Below are 23,072 nucleotides of genomic sequence, written 5' to 3' on the forward strand. Positions count from 1 at the left end.
TACAGTTAGATTTCTCTAGCTGTCACATGCATTTCCTGCAGAGAAGTGGATCCTAAGCAAGATAGCTAAATCTCTATTCCCCATCCTCAGATCACCTCTTACGAACAATAGTCAGTTTCTGTAACCATTGTACTACAAGGTGGAGTCAGCTGTGTCTTGGAAACCACTTTATTTAGCACCAGAGCACCTTTGCTTATGCTGTTCTACTTTGAACTCTCTTCCCCTCCCCTTTCCCTTTCCCTCCCTCCTACCCTTTCTTTTCTTTCTTTCTATGGGATTCAGTTCAAATGTCATCTCCTCTAAACAGACTTCTTTAGGCAGAATTGGTCAATGGATCCTCTGTGTTCCTTCCACATTTTTTCAGAGTTCTACTACTGCAACATTGGGCATGTAAGGGCGTGTTATGTGGCAAACATTGTTTTAACACAATGGCCATAAATATGAGTAAATACAGTATATTCCTACTCTGAAAGGATTCATAATATTGTACCTCCTATTTATGCATCTGATTCACCCAGTGGAATAGCATGTAAACCCCAGAAGGTACATATTGTGTTTCACTGATTTTTGCATTCTCAGCACCTTGCACAAGGATTTGCACAGGAAAAAAAAAAAAAGCTGTTTAAAGTGCTTACTGATTGAATATATAGCATTTAAACATATATATCTTAGTTATCAGATAAAATGTGACTCTAAAAATATACAAATACAAAAACAAATAAAATTGGATGGACCACAATTAGGGCATTGTACATGATAGAATATTTATATTTTTTCAGTGAAAAATAATACATGACTCATCATTCCATTGATTCATTCTGTTGTTCAATTAACATTCATTGAGATAATACACAAATCACATCAAGATATCTTCCCATTTCTGCATATTATACTAAATTTTGAAAATCACATAATAAGTTATTTGGAATTAGGAATAAAGGAAATTTATAATCAGCTTTCCCAAATCTCTAATAAATAATGGCAAATTATGTCTTAATATAAGCAATGGTGCTCATCTGGTTATTATTATTGTTAGTTCCTTCTATTTTGAAAAATCAATTTACAATTTACTTTCACAGTCTATTGGATTTCTTTTGAATGAACACTTAGTAGATTACATGAAATTAAAAGCTGATGAAGTTTGAAGTCTACCTTGAAATGTTGGTATTCTTAAGTATCTAATGCTCTGTCCACAGAAAAACTCAGTAGAACTCATTCTAATGAGATACACTTGAATATTTTACACATCACAAAACTCTAGGAGTTGATAGGACTATATTTTAGTATTCTAAATTTTGAACTTGAAAGAGTAGAGCTAAATTATTAAAAAATTAATATTTGGATGATTTCCTTAGGATTTACTGAGATTAAAAAGGCTTTTCAGTATCTGTCTGCTCAGCGTATACGGGAGGGTGGAATGGCATTGGATATCTGAAGTCTGATTTCATCCTATAAATATGCAGTATGTAACCTGGAAAGAGTTTCCACCCTCTGACTTGAGGCTTTCATCCTTTGATTTTCCAATTTAGACTTCTACAAAATTCTTTAAGTGAAGAAATGCAGTCTAAATTGACAAAAGAAGAAAAATAAAGACCATCTGATAATCTCAATACACATAGGAAAAAAAAGTTGGCAAGATTCACCTCCTCCCATGATAAAACTTTCAGAATGTAGGAATAGAAGTAGGAATAAGGAATAATTTCCTCAACCTAGGAAAAAGGCATCTACTGAAAACCTAGATGTAACATTGTACTTAACTGTGAAAAACTAAATGTTTTTCCCCTATAAAGAAAAACAAGACAAGGTTGCCTGTTCCTATCACTCCTATTCATCATTTTACTGGAAGCTAGTGCAACAAGTCGAGAAAAGAAAAAAGGCATACAGATCAGAAACAAAGACATAAAATTGTATCTATTCAGAAAGAAATGATTTCTATATAGAAAATGTCAACTAATCCACATCAAAGCTACTAGAACTAACACATGGCTTTAGCAAGATAGCAAGATGCAAAGTCAATACACAAAAATTAATCCTATTTCTATATATTAGTAATTGGAAATTTTTAGAAGTATCATTTAAAATAGCATCAAAAATATGAAATATGTAAGTGTAAGTCTAGCAAAATGTGCAAGATTTGTATGCGGATAACCATTAAACATTGATGAAAGAATTAAAGAAGACCTAAATAAATGGAGAAATATACTGAGAAAGACTCAATATTGTTAAAATGTCAATTCTTCCCAAAACATGTCTAAGGATTCAGTGTAATTCCAGGAAAAATTCAACAAAAAATTTTGGCAGAAATAAATTTATTCCAAAATTAATTTTGATATGAAAAGAATCCAGAATAACCAATGTAATTTTGATGAAGAGCAAAGTTAGAGGACTCATTTTCTGATTTCAAGACCTACTATGGAGCCGTAGAAGTCAAGACAGTGTGGTACTGACAAAAAGATAGACAAATATATCAGTGGAACTAAATAATGAGTTTAGAAATAAACATATATGATCAATTGATTTTCTATGAAGATGCAAAGGCAATTTAACAAAAATGATACTCTTTTGAACAAATGGAACATTGGACATCCACATTTCAAAAAAAAATAAATGATGTTCAATCCATACCTCACGCCATATACAAAAATTAACTCAAATGGATCAGAAACCTAAATGTAAAGTGTAAAACAACAAAACTTGTAAAACATAGAAAAAAATCTTCATAACCTTGGATATTGAAAGAGTCCTTAATATGACACCAAAATCATGATTATTAATGGAATAAAAACTTACATAAATTGGTGTTAATAAAAATTTAAAATTTCTGCTTTTTAAAAGATGCTGTTAAGAAAAGCCTGGGAGAAAACATTTGCAGGAAAATGCACTATAAAGGAATTCTATCCAGAATACACCAAGAACTTGCAATTCTCACAATGAGAAAACATATAACCCAATGTTTAAAAGTGATAAAAGTTGTGAACAATTATTTGGTCAAAGTGAGAAAAAATGAAAATGAAAACAAACCCTCCTCACACTTGACAGTACCAAGTGCTGACAAGGAAGTGAAACAACTAGAACACTCATCCATGGCTTGTAAGCATGCAAGATATAGAACCCCTTTGGAAAACAGTTTGTCAGTCTCTTAACTTAAACATACCACTCTCAAATGACCCAGGAACCCCATATCAAGAACTACATAAACTATGCTTCTTTTCTGAATGAAACGATAATTTAACAATACCGTACAAATATGGGGCTGCTATGTAAACACACTGAACATAGTGAGCAGCAAGATATTTCTATTATTCATTAGTAAAAAGAACTTCCTTTCAGGGTTAGGACTCTTATTCCCACTAATGTGCCTGATTTCTCATACAAAAATAAATAATATTAAGCTTTAAGTCATAAAGGACAGACCATTTCCTCAATGAAACAACTTAATTTAGATAGCTACTAAAGAAAAAATACATAAATAAATAAAGCCTTTTACTTGCAAAACTGAAGTGCCAATGGCTTGGGGTTGATGCATCCTCTCTGGAGAAAAATCGCATGTTGCTGGGGTGGGTGGTAGGGTAGTATTTAGTGTGCTAAATACTTTTGTGGAGGCAGTTTTTAGCATCTGCAAATAAATCTTCCACGCCAAGTGTAGATGGTCCTCTGGACTTCAAGAGAGCCCCCTTAGAGACAGAGGCTGATGCTTCCTTACCCAAATCACAGCTTCTGGCAATTTAGCACAAGCTGTCTTCTAAGAGAATAAGGCAACTCATGTACCAAGACTGACCAGGTACTGACTCTCATGAAATTTAAAAGTATTTACATTTTCCAAATAGCCTTCTTCAAGCATGAAAATCTAAAAGAAAAAGAATGCTTAGCTTTGGGGCTACTCCCCAGGATCTTTAGGACAGAAATTATTTAAGTTGTCTCATTTTCCCAAAAGATGGTTCCCAGGTCTTTGTCCGTCATGGTGTAATGAAAATTGCAGAGCTCTTTAAGGTCCAGGATGTGATGCACCCCTCTAAGGGTGTAAGACCCCAGTAAGGAATGCCCTGGAATTCGTGATGCAAGGTTTCATTAAGGGACACTAAATAACACATGCCTCTTTTCATAGACGATAAATAGGATTTTTATCAGCTGACTTTCCCGACATGAATGTTTTTTAAGTTATTTTTATTCTTGAGTGTTAACTGATTAGAAACCTTATTGCACCTATGAAATCTCTCTTATTTCAACTCAACCTGTCAAAAATTAAACCCATTCCTCCTCCTCACAAATCTCTCTTGATTCCACATTTTCTACTTTTGTTAAAGATATACCATTCTTCTCTTCATTTGGGCCAGAGCCCTTGATCTGTGACCCTTCTCTGTTTCTTATTAATACCCCCTGCTGCCACCCCTTCCTCCAACCAGGCATCAAGTGCTCTCATTTCTCTCTCTCAAGTATCTTGTGCAATTCCTTCCCAATTCTACTGCTGCCATTCTAGTTCAGGTCCTTAAAATCTTTCATGAGAATTACTGCAGTAACCTAACTGATCTCTCTTATTCCAGTCTCTCCTTCACTTTTTAACCTGGGAAAAAATATAGAATAGTAATTAAGTGTGAGTGTCAGAAATAGACTGCCTGAGTTTGAACTTCAGTCCTGGATAAGTTACTTTGTGTCTCTAAGCCTCCGTTTTCTGAATTCCCTGTGAGGTTGGCATACATTTGCTACAGTGCCTAGCACATAGAACTGCTAGATGCAGGTTAACCATGATCATTTACCTCCTCTTCAGGTCTTAACACAAGGCAGTATGATCACATGTGCACTATTCTATCCTTCCCTGGGAACTTCTTTAGCAACAATGGTATATGAACTAACACATAGTAAACATAGTACGGTGGATTTTATCTATTGGCCATATGCTAATCCTGATCCAGATCCTAATAATATTTACCTGAAAAGAACATAAGCTTTGAAGTCAAACACATTGAGTTCAAAATCTGACTTGACATGCAAACTGGGAAGACTTCTTAAAGATTCAGAACCTTTTTGTGCCTCCTTCCTTTACCAGGAAAACTTGCATGACAATCTCTGCAACATAGCTTTCTGTCATTTTTGTTATTTTCTCCCTTAATATATAAATCCCTACTACAAATATGCATACAGATCCCCATGTTTTGGGAACCAATGCATTTCTGCTATATTGTTCTCTAAGCATGTACTGGTTGGTTTCATCATTTTCATACATGAATAACAATTTGGCAATAGTTTGGCTAATACATAATTTGTTAAAAAATCCAAAAGTTAGCCTAATTATAAAAGAGTTCTTCAGGGAAAGTTGGATGGATACCTCCGGTCTTACATTCTTGAGAAATATATAGCAAATCCAAGTAAATAAAAGACAATGTTGTACCTATCGAAAAAGAGACTGTCTGGAAAAATTCACTTAACATCATAATAATGGAGAGGGTGAGAAATTTTACCTTCTGGTTTCATAAAGATTAGCAAAGGCAAATATAGATCTATGTTAACAAAAGCCATTCATTCATTCATTCACTCAGAAATTATTCCATCTTTCAATCCTTCCACCTCCCTACCTCCTTTCTTTTCTTTCTCCCAGATCATATGACTTGAGTGCCTTTTATGTGTTGCATGCTATAAATACAAAGCTTTACCTTTTGAGGAATTCATAGTGTAGCTTTCAGGGAAACTCACTTGATCATTTTAAGTCATCTCTTCACCCCACATGAGACTTGAACTCAGGACCCCAAGATCAAGAGTCACATGTTCTTCTGACTGAGCCAGCCAGGTGCCCCCACACTTGATCATTTTAAAGTTCAGTTCTTTTTACACTGTGGCCTCTCAAAATGGGAGTAAGAGGTGTCACTGATACTGTTTCTACTTAGCTATTTCTAAGACCAAATGTATTCTTTGAGATATTGGCAATGACAGGGCAATTTCTTTAAGAGGGATTCTTTACGTACTGATTTCCATTATGGGTTTTAGTGGGGACTGGAAAGGGACTATTACACTTGGAATGCAGGAGACGCAGGCAACACCTCTCCTAAGAGGTAGCCTGTGTACTTCTGACACACCGACCTCCTGTTATTGAATGTTGAAGGAACTCTTCGGTTGTCTCCGTGTGTTTGGGGCAAAGAAGTAGGCGTTCTAAGAAAAGGGCTGTGGTGTAAATTGTAATTTCTAGATGCTAATCTGTCTATTGGGGTTGTATAGCTGAGATCTACTCCTAGGATTTCACATTAGATTGGTCAGAGATCCCCAGACCAATTTTTTTTTTTTAAAGATTTTACTTATTTGACAGAGAGAGAGGAAGAGGGCACAAGTGGGGGGAGTGGCAGAGGGAGAGGGAGAAGCAGGCTTCCCGCTGAGCAGGGAGCCCGATGCGGGGCTCGATCCCAGGACCCTGGGATCATGACCTGAGCCGAAGGCAGATGCTTAACGACTGAGCCACCCAGGCACCCCTCCCCAGATCTATTTTTTAAAGGGTTTAGCAGATGATCCTGATGTTCACTGAGGTTTGGAGGCCCCTGGGAGCATCCCAGTGTGTACTAGAGCTGCCCAGTGTGGGCAGCCAGCTCAGAGCCCCCAGGCAATAGCGGTCAATGGAGCATTCGAGTAAAGGGGCTGCACTGCTCTAATGATATGTGAGAAAACGTTGCCTTCTCCCTCCTTGAGGAGTATTTGGGTTGAGGGGCAAGGCTGCAGGCAAAAGGCTTGATTTCCTTCAACTGGACAAGGGATCAGAGAATCGACATTTGGTTTCTGTTGGTGTCACATTTGTCCTTTGGGTGTGGCTAATGGTCTGGTTACACCTTTGCTTATTTATGTCTGGTCATTTGTACATATTTCCACATCCTTCCATTTTGCCATTCGATAGCTCTATCAAACACCATTTATAAGGCCCACGATAGGAAGATCTCTTGCTGCCAAAATTGTTTCAATGACTTTTTCCTACCTCGCTGTCGGTGAGGATATTTGTGGCTAGGAAGTGGCTTTCCCATCACAATCAACTGCTTGGTCTGGTTGTAATAACAGTGGGAAGTGACAGGGAGTTTATATTTGTAAGGATTCTGTGACATTCTCCTCCAGTATATAGAAGGACAGTGCCTACGGACCTCATCTGAGAGAGAAATTTACTTAGCTCCTTGCTTGTGCATTTTAAGTTAATTCTGTTTGGAGAATCAATCAGGAGGGTTATTATTATTATTTTTTTTAATCCCAAGTCAAGTATTCCTTAGGAACAATGAAGAGATAAATTAGTATGTGATCGGATCAGCTGTCACGTACCACATCTTTTTTGGGTTCCAATGTCTGCTCTGGGAAGGAACATTTGAGAGGTAGGAGTTTTTCTTTCATTTCATCTTAGTACTTAGCTAAACTAAAGAAGGTTTTCACAGGATCGTTTTGAAACAATTTTATGTTTGTTCTTATATAGTCAAACTGTTTTTGCTGGTATTTGTGATGGCCAATTTCTGTGAACATTTGAACAAAAACTGTTTGCTTGTAATATTTGATATTTCTCAGTGCACAGTGGCAACAAACAACTCTCTACTGTCCCAGAAAATGAGTATCAATAGTGTTTATCAGGATCATGTTGTAATCCCACCAGACATTTCCTTCTCCTTTTAAAATTCATAAGTATCTCCAGAGCATACATTGATAGGAAATGGATTCTCGTGAAGAAATTTTGAGTAGCACTTCAAGGACTCCGATGACTGTGCATCTTAATTTTCTTCGGATCGAATTGAACTTATTTATATTAGACCTAGACACACTAATATTTTCTAGCCTTTACAATTTGTATAATTGTGTCCAACTAGATTTAGTGTGTAATAAAGGGACCGTGAAGAAAGGCTGTGGCACGCATACTAAATCCTGAGGTTACCAACATGTCTTTGTGATTTTACAAGAAACTCTGTCCACTTTGCCTGAAATTGTGTATGCATTTACAACTGTAATAAACCATCCTATTCCATTTGCTTCTGTCTGCAAGAAGGGGACTCTGGCTGTGTTGTTGCAGGACTGTTTTGTCAGAGTTGCCGAAGGCTGGCTATGTGTTTGGTAACTGTGACAAGGATCCTCTGAACAGCAATTGTTAAACTAAAACTTTTTTCCTTACATTTTAATCGGTGCCTAGAATTTCATTAATTATTGTTTACAAGATCTCCTCAGTCACCAGTTGTTACTATATGGAACAATTAACATATATACATATTTTAGCTGAATGAAATGGGCTTTCATTTTGTAATGCCTATTAACTATAAGGACAAAGCATAGGAATTGCATGTTAATAACAATGGCTATGATTTATTGAACTTCACCCGTGGTGGCAGATAGGCATTAAGGGTTTTACTGGTATGATCTCCTTTATTCTTCTCAGAAGACTGGAGGACAGGCAGGCTCCAAAACTTGCCCAAGATCATAGAACTAATAGTTGGTGAAGGCAGATGAAATGATAGACTAAATAAATGTATGACTTGACAGCTTTTTAACCACAGCTTCAAAGTACAAAGTTGAGCATGGTTCTGACTCTTTTTTAAGCAGAGGAGTTGAGGAAATTGACTTTTTCAAATTATGGGTTGTGTCAATACTTTGTATTTCTATACCATTTTCCACTGTATTATTTATCCTAGCACAATCTTATGAGGTGCTTAGGTGTAGTAGTATTGTCTTCTCCTCATGGAGAGGATAAACTTCTGCCCAAAGCTGTAGACCCGGGACTAGAATCAATCTTCTAACTCCGTGCGTCGGGCACTTTCCATTGAACCATATTGTCTCTCTCTGTAGGCCAATCCATTCTTTTGCTAACTGCGATATTCAGTGGGCAATAATGCAGAAAAAAGGAGGTTATAAAAGAGTACACTTTAATATTGCTACATTTTAACCCCAAATTTCCAAATATCTCATAAGCATTTACCAAATTTGTAAAGAAATGTTTTATTTGTAATCATAACTAGATGGGTAAAAAGTTGAGATGGAACTTTACTGAAAGACACTGAACATGAGTGGTGATATACACTGGGGAAACATCTATTCAGTTTTTACTTTTTCAAAGGAAATATGTGAGAAATCCAGATGAAGCAATACCATCATAGGAAAATAGTCAATCCATAAATTTAACATGTATATGAATTGCAGATGAATTACAGTATAGATATTTTAGCAGTCCAAGGAAAACATTTTTATCTGTCTATAAGGTAAACACAACTTTTCATGAAACTAAGGCATAAGTAACATTTATCTTATCAAGTCCTCACAATAAGAATTTTGTAAAAGGTATTGTAAAGGTAGTTCTGGACAATGACCTATGTAAGAAATCAGATGGCAATGATATACTGCAAAAATTTCATTCGGTAAAAGGTTCTACGAAAGGCAAGAGCACTATGGTTCACATACACAATATTAAGAAGGCCTGAATTGATCCAAGGGTAATATTAGAATATTCAGAAAAATCTCACAAAAAAAAATGTGGCTGTGGGGGTGGCTAGTGGCTCAGTCCATTGAGTGTCTGACTCTTGATTTTGGCTCAGGTCATGATCTCAGGGTTGTGAGATCAAGCCCCGTGTTGGGCTCCGCGCTGGGCATGGAACTTGCATAAGATTCTCTCTCTCCCTTTCCCTCTGCCCCTCCTCCCCCCTAAAAAATGTGGTTGTGGAGCCACCTATCCTATTGAGACTCAGATGACAGCTGTGATTGGAACTTCTTGCTCCAAAAACATGGACACACAATTACACTTGCAATATATTTAATGAAAAAATTTCTATGTAGAACTAAAGATTTAGTGGCATTCTCTATTCCCAGAAACACATTCTTCATATCTGGAATCCCTCCAATAAATAAATGGATAATTTTAATGTCCCATGAATATTTGCCACAACCAAGCTTTTGATAAGAATTAATAAGGATTTGAAGGCTGAAATCTCTGAAAAAAATCTGTATTTTTTGGTGATTGATCAAAGGGAGATAGAATCCACCGTGAAAAGGATGGAGTTAAGAGTCTTTATGAGGGCACCTGGGTGGCTCAGTTGGTTAAGCATCTGCCTTTAGCTCAAGTCATGATCCCGAGGTTCTGGGATGGAACCCCACATCAGGCTCCCTGCTCAGCGGGGAGCCTGCTTCTCCCTCTCCATCTGCTGCCTCCCCTGCTTGTGCTCTCTCTCTCTCTTTACCAAATGAATAAATAAAATCGTTAAAAAAAAAAAGAGCTTTTATGAAAATTAAGGAACACAACCAACATATGAACTTTCAAGGCCTCTCTCAGACTAGAAGTGCATAAAATGGCAGTAATAATAATAATAATAATAATACCATTATCAAACACTTAGATGTTCCCAACTCAGGTTTCCACTCAACTCCATAATGTTAGTACTATCAATATATTCATTTTACAAAGGAATAAACTGAGGAACAGTGAGGGCAAGTAATTTGCATAAGGTGTGACTCCAGATATGATACCTGAATTAACAAAATTCATTTGGAAGGATTTTGGTTCTATACTTAAAAAAAATGCGTCATTTATTTTTCCTAGAGAATCAATTATTTTAAAATAAATTGAACTCATAAAAAGCAAACTTTTGTATTAAAATGGATGTCAAAATAAAAAAGTAACAATCATAAAATTATTTTACTGCCTGCTGCCTTGTCCTACTATTCAAGGATTTTAGGCTCAGTGAGCTGGAAAACACTTCAATAGTGACTCTGTCTGTCCCCTTGCAAATGCTTTGACTTGTAGTAAATGATTGTCAAATGTTCCTGGTCCTATGGCTTTAAAAAATCTATGGCCTTAGCTCACAAAATAGTCTACCAAATTTTTCAGTAGGTTTATGTATATTATATATTAAATGTATATTTTGGTGACAGTGGTAATTAAAATTTCTATTTATTCCTGCGTTATGCATATTCATCATTCATGTCATATATTTATTTCATGCCATGAGTTTATCATATCCCAGGCGTATTTATTCTAGTATGTACTTGTAATTCTATTATCCGTTATTTATGTTAATTTAAATTCTAATCTCAGAAAGAAGATTCTCTAACTATTGCATGACTGAGTTCAGCTTTGTTAAAATAAGCATTGTCTGCTCATGCGAGCTAGCTCCTAATGATAGGGTTAAATAATATTTGTCAGTTTCGGCCTGTGTCCTCAGAAGAATGCTTCTGGGCCGACTGATGAGAAGGTGCTTTTTCATGAATGTTTTATTGCCTTGCTTTACAATAGCACACATTTTGTTCTGCTTTAAGAAGACACACATTTTAATTTTGGTTTTTCAAACTTAGCACAAGAGAAACCCCAAGACATTGCAATATGAAGCATTATTGAATAAAATACTGCCAGACAGGCAGGTGGATAATTATGTCCCAAACTTAAAGAAATTAAATAAGGAAAATGTTAAAATATACACTAGGCAATGGTATAAAATTAATTCAGCGCTCTTCCTGTTCTTGTCTATTTTGCCATTCCTTCCTCCACCCCTTCATAAAGTTTTCATTGTGATTGGTGAATGAATGTAGTTTTCTTCATAAGCTTGTGTTCCTGCAGCCCATGTTGTCAGGAGGAGGTGGGAGTGAATGCAGCTGCGAAACAGAATCAAGTTCCATCCTCCCCGATAAATAGTGGGGTGAAGAGTGTTCTGCTTTCTATAAGCAGCCTCCTGTTACATTTGGTTTTAAGATAATGGGCCCAAACTAAGTTTGATCCTGGATTGTAGTCTGAGGGACCCACTGAGGAGAAAGATGCTCATCATTGTTCCAACAAGGGCCCTGGATACAAATCCTGGGACATCCAAGAACTAAATTAGACCCTGAGGGCCTTTGCTTCTAGACGTAGAATCCAGTCTCTTGCCATTCTGGGTTTCATCTGGACCACTTTGGTTTTAACATACTGGATACAGATCAGGAATCATATGTATACACATATATCTATAGATATAGATCTAGATATTAGAGAGAGAGAGAGAGCCATTCCTAACAATCCCATTTGTGTCCCCTCCTGATCGTCTCCATCCTTCCAAGGAAAACCACTTCTAATCTCAAATATTGAAGCCTGAAGTTTAAAAAAAAAGTTTCTAATATTTATAAATCAAGAAATCTGCATTTCTGCCATCTTTTGGAGAAATCAGGTACGGCAATCCTAGGCCTGTGTTCTCTGGAGGCAGCCGCTGCTGAAGTGGGAGTAGCTGACCCTTGGGAGCGCTTGCCCTCTCCTGGCCCACCTGGTTCACAACCTTATTTTGTCACCTGCCTGGCCCGCTGCTATAACAGCCGGCAGCATTTGCCTTTTTCTATCTCTTGATCCCAATTTCAATGTCTTTGGAGTTTTGGCCACTCTGAGCCTTTTGTGCAATAAAGTAGTATTGGGCATATAAATAAGGAAATCAAAGAGGAGGAAAATATCACACACACACACACACGCACTTGCATAATTACTTCTCTCTATTGTTTTTCCTCACTGCAATAAAAATCAACTATCACTGTCTATGCCCTTCAGGGGAACACAATTCATTCATAACATTTTAATTCTGGTATGTAGGATTACAAAATGTGAGTTATAATGAGACAAGCTCTTTTAAATTACCTTCCGATCACCTGTTAGAATATAATGAAATAATAGGAAAAGCACTTAAAGTCAGAAATGCCACTAATTCCTCACCTTCCTTGGGTAAAAGTCTCATTAATTTTAATATGAATTTTTATTACATGAGGACAATGGAATCAGGTACACTATAACTGTATAAACATTCAGTTGAGGAGAGGGGAGCATTGTTGAAATAAAAATAGACAGCTTTGTTATTTACTGGGCAAAGAGGTTGTCCTTTCTCTGACTGACATTTTTGTACTCATGAATGAACATGAATAAAACATATATTGTAAAAGTATATGCCAACTTCTGAACACAGGTCTCAGATTTTAGGATCTATCACAAAATCTATAGGAGGTGTCTATAGATTAGCATGTGTGAATACTACTAAATTACTTTTCCTATTATTTGAAAACCCCAAATTAAAGTGACAAGAATAAATGGGAGCTGTAGTATGGACCATGAGCATTATTATAAAGGCAAGGTAATGCTTCATGAAAATGGGACATTGTGCAGATAGAAGCTTTTATAAAACTGAAAGTGCTTGTTTTTCATCATTATATGGAGAGAACAGAGTGACCGATATTACAAAAGAAATGTTGAAAGAGAAAGGTATCTCATCTCTGATTCACTTAATTTTCTTTCTTTCCTTTTTTTTTTTTTCCCCCTTTTGGTCCAAAAGATAGATATCTGTTAGGAAATCTATTCACCTGGAAAAAAAAAATCCTATAAGTCATTAGGATATGCAGTCCCTTGTCACTTATAACCACATGAATAAACCATTCTTACTGATCATGAAAGAGATCAAGAAGAATAGTTGATAGCTGCCTCTGGGCTAAAATTTTGAAAAATTATGACACCTTTGAAAAAATTAGTATTCTTGGTATCTACTTGGCTAGGTTAGAAATGGAGTCTGGGAAAGATTTCTATTTCCGGTTTTCCCCTTCTGAATCTCTGACTCAGTATATTTCTCAGCTAGATTTGGTACATTTTAAGGAAATATCTGTGGCCTGAATTAGGGGTCTTGGAAACTTTAAGAAAAAATAACATACTCATCACTAGTCTTTTAGAAAACGTTTGACTAAAACTGTAAAAACAGATACCAGCTTCCTGTCTGCCTTTGTAGAAAATGTCTACAGCAGTCAGGCATCAAACATGTTTAATTTATAGAGCTAAGATAGTGGATGTATTAAATATATATATTCAGAGAGTGTCTCCTTATCTCTTAAAAAACTATTAATAATCCATGTTTGTACTTCAAGTAGAAATCTAAAGTTAATTTAATAATGTGGTATATATTGGATCTATTCCAAAATCAAAGAAATCATCTATATTTAGCTACTCTGGGGGCTTTTTAGGAAGTTGCGCTTGATTCTTTAATGAAAACAAAGTGTTATTTCACCATGATAAAGATCTTGAAGAAACCTGAAAAGTAAGGGTAGTCCTAGTCTAAATGAAACCATTCAAGCGGGGCTATGAATGTGCCTTTGGCAGAGATTTATAACATCTACTTAAAATGCTACCCTGGTAGGAAATGAGAAGAAAAAGAAGAAAAAAAAATCCTCTGTAAGTCAGGAAACTATTGAGAAAGCACTGAAAATCTTAACAATAAAATACTGCAAATCACTAATAATTTATCTTTAGCTATTTGACAGTTGGGCTACAAAATGCACAACAATTGTATAGACTTTCATAGTGTAAAGGGAGAATTGCTTAAAAGTAACAGAATAATTTTTATGCCTGACAATTTCTAATACAGGTTCATTTTATAGTAATTTTGATAATAACACTATATCTTACACATTTAATTATGGATAAAGATTTTGATGAATATTAAGTGTAACTAAAAATCTCTTTTGTCCTTTGACAAGAACAGAGACAAAAAATAATGGTGAGAATTTCAGTATTTGAATAGAGAAAATGAGACTTGAAAAGCCTTCAGTAAAAAATAAATGAAGGACTGCATCACTAGTTTAACTTTAGAATATATAGGTGTGATTTTCTTTTTTAAAAAAATTTTATGTGAATATAGTTGACACATAAATATTACATTAGTTTTAGGTATATAACATAGGGATTTCACATCTCGATACATTAAGTTATGCTCACAAGTGTAGTTATCTACATAGGCGTGATTTTCATACGAAATAGGTACCATGTCTTTATTTTGCAATTACCTGACTTTTATGCATGTGTACACACACGTTTGTATGTGTTTATAGCCACTGTATGTTTTATATTGTATGATATCTAAAGTATTTAGGAATCTGGTCATATAACAATTATAATAGGAAAAAAACCCTCATATAGACATTAAAAAGAGTAGACCTGGGATTTTTTGTAAGGATTATGAGAGTGAATTCAGAATTTATAGGCTCAGCTGGACTGAGCCATATGACTATTAAAAGATCAATCTTAAAAAGCTACCAGTGCAGCTCAGTGAAACCTGAGGAATTTTCTCATTAATGAGGACAAAATGAATAGCCAGTGATGGCTCAGAGACTCCAGGAAAGATGATCTAATTTACCAGAGATGAACATACAGAGATTAAGACACATCACCATTGCTTTCAAACATCAGTTTTGGTATATAGGTCCAAATACAGCTTCAAAATGCCCACACAGAGTTGTATCACTGACCACATTTTGTTTATAGTCCCCTGATTCCCTGCCCCTCTTCCTGGAATTCATTCTTTACCTACTTATGAGGAGGGCACCTGCCCTCTATTTGTTTCCTACCTTCCTCCCTCCCCTTGGTCCCTCGAGTGTGATTTCTTCTTTCCTTGATATACGGTGCAAACAAATCCTCTTCTAGGGACGTCTGGGTGGTTCAGTCGTTAAGCATCTGCCTTCGGCTCAGGTCATGATCCCACGGTCCTGGGATCAAGCCCCGCATCGGGCTCCCTGCTCTGCGGAGAGCCTGCTTCTCCCTCTCCCTTTGCTGCTCCCCCTGCTTGTGCTCTCTCACTCTCTGTCAAATAAATAAATAAAATCTTTAAAAAACAAACAAATCCTCTTCCAGTCTACCTGAATTTCAGGCCTTGGATTCCTCTACAAAGTCCTGGCACAATATATTTCTCTGCATTCTCTCTTCTGTTTATACTCTCTGCCCAAGGCATGCCTACCTAGCAAGCAAACTAACAAACAGCTCCCTTTCCCATGTTTTAAGAATTTCAAATTGGACCACATGAACCCCCCATGTCAACTACAACAACTTTCCTTACTTTCACCTATTGTTTTTTTTTTAATTTTTTTTAAGATTTTATTTATTTATTCATGAGAGACAGAGAGAGAGAGAGGCAGAGGGAGAAGCAGGCTCCCAAGGAGCAGGGAGCCCGATGCGGGACTCGATCCCAGGACGCTGGGATCATGACCTGAGCCGAAGGCAGACGCTTAACCATCTGAGCCACCCAGGCGCCCAGTTTCACCTATTGTTACCCCTTCTCTGCCTGTGCTCTTTCTTCTATGCTTGTTTCCCTGTGAGTCCAAAGGACATGTATGTCCTCACTGAGGTGAATTTCATGCTACTGTCCTATTTCCCAGCATGCTTTCTTTTTTGCATCCCTACACTTCATGTGCACAAAAAGCAAGCATGGGTACTGTCACTATCATACTTGGCAATTCCCAAGGAGAGGCACCATGTATGTATCAGGAGCTCAGAGGGTACATTTATAGTTTGACAAAGCCCTGCCTAACCCACATCTTCTCATTTGCTGCCATCCTAAAGAGGGTATGCTCACCCACATGGGAAAAGTCGCTGCTCTCACTCATACAAATATATATTTAAAAAATCCTGGGGCACCTGGGTGGCTCAGTCGTTAAGCATCTGCCTTCGGCTCAGGTCATGATCTCGGGGGTCCTGGGATTGAGCCCCGCGTTGTCAGGCTCATGCTCAGCGGGAAATCTGCTTCTCCTTCTCCCTCTGCCCCCTCCCCCAGCTCATGCTCTCTCTCTCTCAAATAAATAAATAAAATCTTAAAAAAAAAATCCCATCTCCCTATATTTTCCTTCTTTTCCTACCATTGAATTATTTTTCATTTCAATGTTGATAGAAGAATAAATAATGTATTCTTTTTCAACAAGCCCAATACAAATGCACATTTTCAGCTATTTTGTTTGTTTTAGCTAATATTTCATCTTTTACCCAAAGTTTATGTGTGCACATGCATGTGTGTGTGTGTGTGTGCACGCACAGTCTGTAGAAGGTCATACGTGGAGATGTGCAAGAAAGTGGGTCCATGTGCTTAGGATTCCCCACAAGGATTAGGACTGCCTAAGGTCACATTATGTCTCTGTGAGAGTTTGGGGAAAATCGGGGGTCTGTCTTTCCAACACAAGGATGTTTTGCAGGCAACTACCACCTAAATGGGTCCCTTTATATTGCTCCCAATGTACTTGTTTCAAATACTAACATATTCAGTTTTTTTTCACTGATAGTTTAGAATGGCACTGAACATAAAATCCACCTTAGCTGAGTGAATGCTTTTCTTCTTACTGTTAAGAGAGTCGGTTTGGAAAATTACAACATGAGTCATCTAAGAAATAACAGCAGGGACACCAGCAAGGAAACTTTAAAATGTGCTGAAAGAGCCACCAAAATGCAAGACTAAAAATGATCAGTAAAAGCCACGACCGAACACAATCAATAAATGACCTGGGTCCAGGGACAGTTTTGGGAAATAGATCTGCATGGAATGCTAAACCCGGTGATCCACAAGGGCAGGATATGTGCTATGAGGTAATTCAAAATGTAACTTATGCTCCCAAAGAGGATAGAAACCTTATTTATATTATAAAGCATGCACTCCACATGTCTCTGTCGATTGTGCATTCCAGATATTTACCTCAGTTTCACGAGAATTTCTCAAGGGAATAAAAATTGATATGATTAACGCCCTCTGAAATTCCACTGGGTATATTAGCTACTTCCTTGTCTTTCCTGAGACAGTGCTGAATCCAGTGACCTCCCTGATGTCCTGTGGTGGATGCCTTCTCCGCTGAATTCTTCAGACATTAGCCTGGATGGTTAAATTTTTGTATGGTTCTTTTTTTTTTTTTTTCCTTCAAAGCTTAATGTCTTCTGTATCATCTTTAAAAAAGTATTTTTTTTTACTTGAATTTCTTTCACTGTACAAACACACACACACACACACGTATATAGTGATTATGGGCTGAACTCTGTTCCCAGTGTTTCAGAATGTGACTGTTTGGAGATAGGGTCTTTAAAGAGGTAATTCAGTTAAACTGAGGTAATTAGGGTAGCCCTAATCCAATGACTGTTGTCCTTATAAGAAGAAGAAATCTGGACACAGTGAGGTATAGAAGGAAGATCATTTGAAAAAACAGGAAGAAAACAGTCATCTACAAATCAAGGACAGAGACCTCAGAAAAAAACAACACTGCTGACACCTTGATCTTGGACTTCTAGCCTCCAGAATTGTGAGAAAATAAAACTGGTGTTTAAGCCATTCAGTCTGTAGTACTTTGTTATGGCAACAACTAGCGATATGATACAATATATAACACACACACATCACTCTGCCTGTGTGTGTTTGTATTTGCTCCAAATCAACAATCTATAGTTGAGTTTCAAAAATTAAATAACATTATATCAATAATATAAAACTCATAAGAAAAAATAATATTTTTTATTACATATTTTGGAAATCAGTGAACATGGTCATCAAGAAGAGAAAATGGTGATGAACATGGAGTGGGTCCTGCAGTCTGGAGTATACAGGTCTGAGTAGGAGTTTGAAGTAATGCAGGAAAGGGTACACCATATTCCTTCATTCATGCTCCTAACAGTGACTGAGTTCTTATTGATTATCATCATGATTACAAGTAGCTATTCAATAGTGACTATGAGTAAGTCACTCTGCTAGGTCTCTAGGTTATACTGCAAATATATAATATGCTTTCTGCCTTGCAGGAGCATATAGTAAAGCCGGGAAGAAGACAAGCATGTCCTTATCATAGATGAAAAAAAAAAAAAAAGAAGATGTGCATGTGTCAAACGCACAAAGCTACAGATAGAGCTCTAGCGATGAAAACCAGGTAAGAGAGAGACTAGAGTTAAAAACTAAGAAAACTATAGGAAGCCATTTGAAGGTTATATTAGTTATATAATAGTAGCTAAAAGTGAGCCTGGAAAGGAAGGAAAGAAAATGAATAATATAAAGAATAAAACACCTGCTGGGCCAGGACTGAGGCCAAGGATAAGACAAAAGACCAAAATGAAGAGATTTTTCAGGGAAAAATTATTTATTTACTTACATATATTTTTATTTTTATTATTCTTTAAAGACTTGCTGGCATATTGACTTAATCCTTGTGAGTCTGGAAGTGGTAGGATCTCTGAAGATGAGGGGAAAGAAAAATATGAGGCCAAAAGTAAATATCTGGAGGGAAAAGCAGACTTTATGGAATGGGTGGGTGGAGAAATACTAGGGAAAGAGGCAGAGGAGGAGTCATCGGAGGGCTTAGAAAAGAATCAAGACCTTGGCTGTGACAGAATCAAAGACATGGGGGAAGCAGGGAGTTGCTAATAATAGAAAATGCAACCAAAAGGTGAAGGAAACACAGACTACTTTAATGAGCAGATGATCATTTGCGACTTCAAAATAATCTTAGTACAGGATGAGGACAGAAATGTAACTGCAGAGTATTAGAATGTGGGGCTCCATATGATGGCAAAAAAAAGAAAAGTGTAGGTTTGCAAGAAGTAAAAAATGGAAGAGTGGCTATTAGGAGAAGGGTCACATGATTTTTTTTTATCAGGATGGAGAGGTGTTGGGATCCTTGAGGGGCAGTGAGGAGAAAGGGATGAACATGGCTATAGGACAGGGGCTAGAAGGGGCCAGGGACAAGGGTTTTGAAAAATCCAATGAGAAAAGGTCAGGAGCAATTAATTACATTGCATTTTCCAGATGAAGGGTGATATAGATTATCCTTAAATATTAAGAGGATGGAGGGTTTTCTTTTCTTCTTCTGTTACATGATAAACTGTTAAGATCTACCGATTTTGGATTCCAGGCAAATAGCTTGCTGCTTGTGTTCATCTTGCCCACTCTCTGAGCAGAATCCTAAAGCTACAAGCCACATTTTTCTTCTGTGAGGAAAAAAATGTAGGTGGAGAATTGCTTCTCTCCACACAGAGAGGAACTGAATTGCTGCTATTTTTGGTCCTTATTGTATTTTATTTGTCTTTTACAATCTAATTAGATCTCCATCAGGGTATATATTTTACTCCTCAGTGAGAAATAAGACATTTTAAGGTAGGATTGGATAAGGACTTTCTGTTTTAGGCTCTTCAGTTCAATCCATATGCTTTTTTTTTTTTCTTTCAAGATTGTATTTAAATTGTAGTTAGTTAACACATAGTTAATACATGTAGTTAGTTAACACACAGTATTAGTTTCACAATCCATACACTTTCGTGTAGCCTCTACTGGGTGGAAGGCACCGTCCGTGGTAAGGGATGGCTATGATATAAACTTTACAAGAATCAGAAATTAAATATTTTCTATGAGGCTTCTGTAGGCAAGTTTGGAATAAACTATAAACTTGCTTTTCGAAAAAGGAACATTAAACTGGCTCTAAAAACTACAATCTGCTGACACTGTCACACTTAGGAAATCTGTTCAGAGCAATATGAATAAGCTGAGAAAACTCTGCCCAGGGAGTATCCCTTTCTATTACATTTTCTAATTAGGCGTTACAGGAGGAATCATTTGATCTTGAGTTCTCAGAAGTTTTAGTTTCACATTCCAGTTCAGCAGACTTGCAGTATATATTTTACTGTATATTATCTCAAATAATTTTGGAAATAGGTCTCATATATGAATTCTTAGCATTGCAATAACATGCAGAAGTTATTTCATCCAGTCTTCTACTGAATTTAGGAATCCATGCTCAACTATCCTTACATGAAGGTCATTTGGCCTTTTTTTTTTTGAGTGCTTTTAGAGATGGAGAGTTCACTACCTTTTCAGGTTGATCATTATGTCAGGATAAAAAGAAGCTCCCAGACTAAAGTGATGCAAATTATTTTTCATATTCTGACTGCATATTATAAAAGCAGAGAGCATAAGATATTAGTTTGTCAGACGTAAAAAATGGCTTCTTATAATTTGACCTTGTCTTTCTTAGTAATAGAACACAAGCTGTAAGAAAGGTGAATTTTGCAAATATTTTCAAGAATCAAAAGAGAACATTAGACATTTGGAGCAGGGGCAGGTGTTTGGAAACAACACAAGACGGCCTGCATAATTATCACTCAGGGGATGCAGATGCAGTGCCCTGATTCTGATTCGTGGGTTCTGCTGGGTCCCAAGTTGTGGGTCTGCTTTGCTGAAGACTCAGTCCTCAACCACACGCTTCTCAGTATCCAAGATAGAGGCAGTGTGGCCAGTCTTAGGCCCCTTTGCTGGCATATCCCATATGTGGGTCCTCTCCACCATTCTCTCAGGGTTTAACTTGTTTTCAGCTTTAGTATAGCCCCCAGGGAAACTTGCCCAATTTTATACTATACTCTTTCTATAGTTTATTTCTGGTATATTATGGTTAAAATAAATGCTTTTTATTTAACTTGAAGTAAAATTAGAAATATATGAACTGTACATCTTTGGAAAAACATCTTTATTAAAGTGCTCATTTAGGAGTGGATCTCTAGGGGTAGTTTTCATTTTATAAGAAGAATAAATGTAGATTTTATAAACTTTATTTCTTGAGTGGTCTTATTACTCACCTTGTTGAGGATGGAAAATAATTATGAAGCAATTATTGGCTAACTGTAGGCCTGTGGGGCAACCATAAGTGATAAGATTTAATGCGCTAGATTAGCATTTCTTATGGCAATATAAAATGAATTGAATTTTAAGTTGGTGCTTCATTGCTTTGCAAGAGGATATTTTCCGAATGAATAAAAATTTAACTGAAATGTTTTTTCTTAAAAATACAATTTTTTTTTTAAGTCCAGGAAGGCATAGTTAACTTAGTGTTGATTACCACAGGCCGTAATGGCAGGCAAGTAGGTCTCCATTCTTATTCCTGCAGCCATGAGAAAGTCACTTAACAGAATTGTAGAAATGATGTATGTTCCAGGAAAGACATATTTCACAATTGGCACATTCATAATAACTTATGAACAAAAAACTTGTATAAATCAAAAGGAAAAAAATCCAATGACCTTCCAGCTTTACTGGTACTGTTCCTTTCTATCTTCTCAGATTTATCATTTAGTTTTTCTTAAAATATGAAATTGATCATTTAAAATCTTCCAACATTAAGTTTTTTTAAAAAACATTTTTTTTGGTCTATTCTTTGTAAGGATATTGGGGCCAAAATCCTTTAAAAACTAGTAAGACATTATTCAATAAGCACATCAGTCTTTATCAGGCTGTAATCATCTGTAGTTCTCAGCTTCTACTACTGGCCTGACTTGAGTAGACTGTTTCTCAAGAGAATGAAGAAAACAGGCTTAGAAGTAAATCTTCCTTTCATGTATACAACTGAACAACAACAAAAATGTACCATTTTAGTGAGAGGATGGTATCTAGGGCTCTTTTTTTTTTTTTTAAAGATTTTATTTATTTATTTGAGACAGAGAATGAGAGAGACAGAGAGCACATGAGAGGGGGGAGGGTCAGAGGGAGAAGCAGACTCCCTGCCGAGCAGGGAGCCTGACGCGGGACTCGATCCAGGGACTCCAGGATCATGACCTGAGCCGAAGGCAGTCGCCCAACCAACTGAGCCACCCAGGCGCCCTCTAGGGCTCTTTCATATGCTGCTAGAGGAAGTTTAAATTTGTAAAAAAGAAAAAAAAGGGGGGGGGACACCTGGGTGGCTCAGTCTGTTAAACTCTTAAACTCAGCTCAGGTCTTGATCTCAGGGTCTTGAGTTCAAGCCCCACATTGGGCTCCATGCCCAGCATGGAGCCTACCTTGAAAAAAAAAAACTGTTAAAGAAAAAAAAAAGGACAAAAACACAAACTGAAAACTAGTTTGGCAATATGCATAAAGAACTCCAAAACATTCTTATTCTTTGAACTTGCAAACCCAAAAATCTAGCCCAGTGAAAAATTAGAGGTAATCAAAGGCACAAAGTTGTTCCTCATAAATTATTTATGACTCTACAAAAACACTGAAAGCAAATGAAATGTTTAAGAGTAGGGTAAGAACTAAATAAATTTGTAAGATGGAACATTTTGCATTGATCAAAATATTGTATTTTAAAATTAAACGGTACTGGAAAATACTTTTGTTATAATATTAAAGAAGAAAGAAATCCCCAAAATATTTGATTGTCAGTGGCAGGATTATTTGTGGTATTTATCAATTCACTCAATTCTTTTTATCCAACTTTAGAATATGAACATTATTAATTTTTGTACATACAAACAGTACACATACACACAGACACACACACAATCTAGATAATTCTTTGAAAAATGACTGGAAAAGAATATGTCAAAATATAGTGGTGAGACAAGAGCCATC

At 36.6% G+C, this 23,072-nt stretch overlaps 1 protein-coding gene across 1 annotated transcript in view; it reads left to right on the forward strand.

Annotated features, from left to right (window-relative positions):
* TSPAN12 (tetraspanin 12) overlaps positions 1-23,072 on the forward strand; it is a 290,076-nt gene that overhangs the window by 243,781 nt on the left and 23,223 nt on the right. The gene's annotated exons all lie outside the window — the stretch shown is intronic.

This window comes from Mirounga angustirostris, unplaced genomic scaffold (assembly GCF_029215605.1).
Source record: "Mirounga angustirostris isolate CCGP_5_RB_7025 unplaced genomic scaffold, mMirAng1.0.hap1 SCAF_12, whole genome shotgun sequence".
In the NCBI taxonomy this organism is placed as follows: Eukaryota; Metazoa; Chordata; class Mammalia; order Carnivora; family Phocidae; genus Mirounga; species Mirounga angustirostris.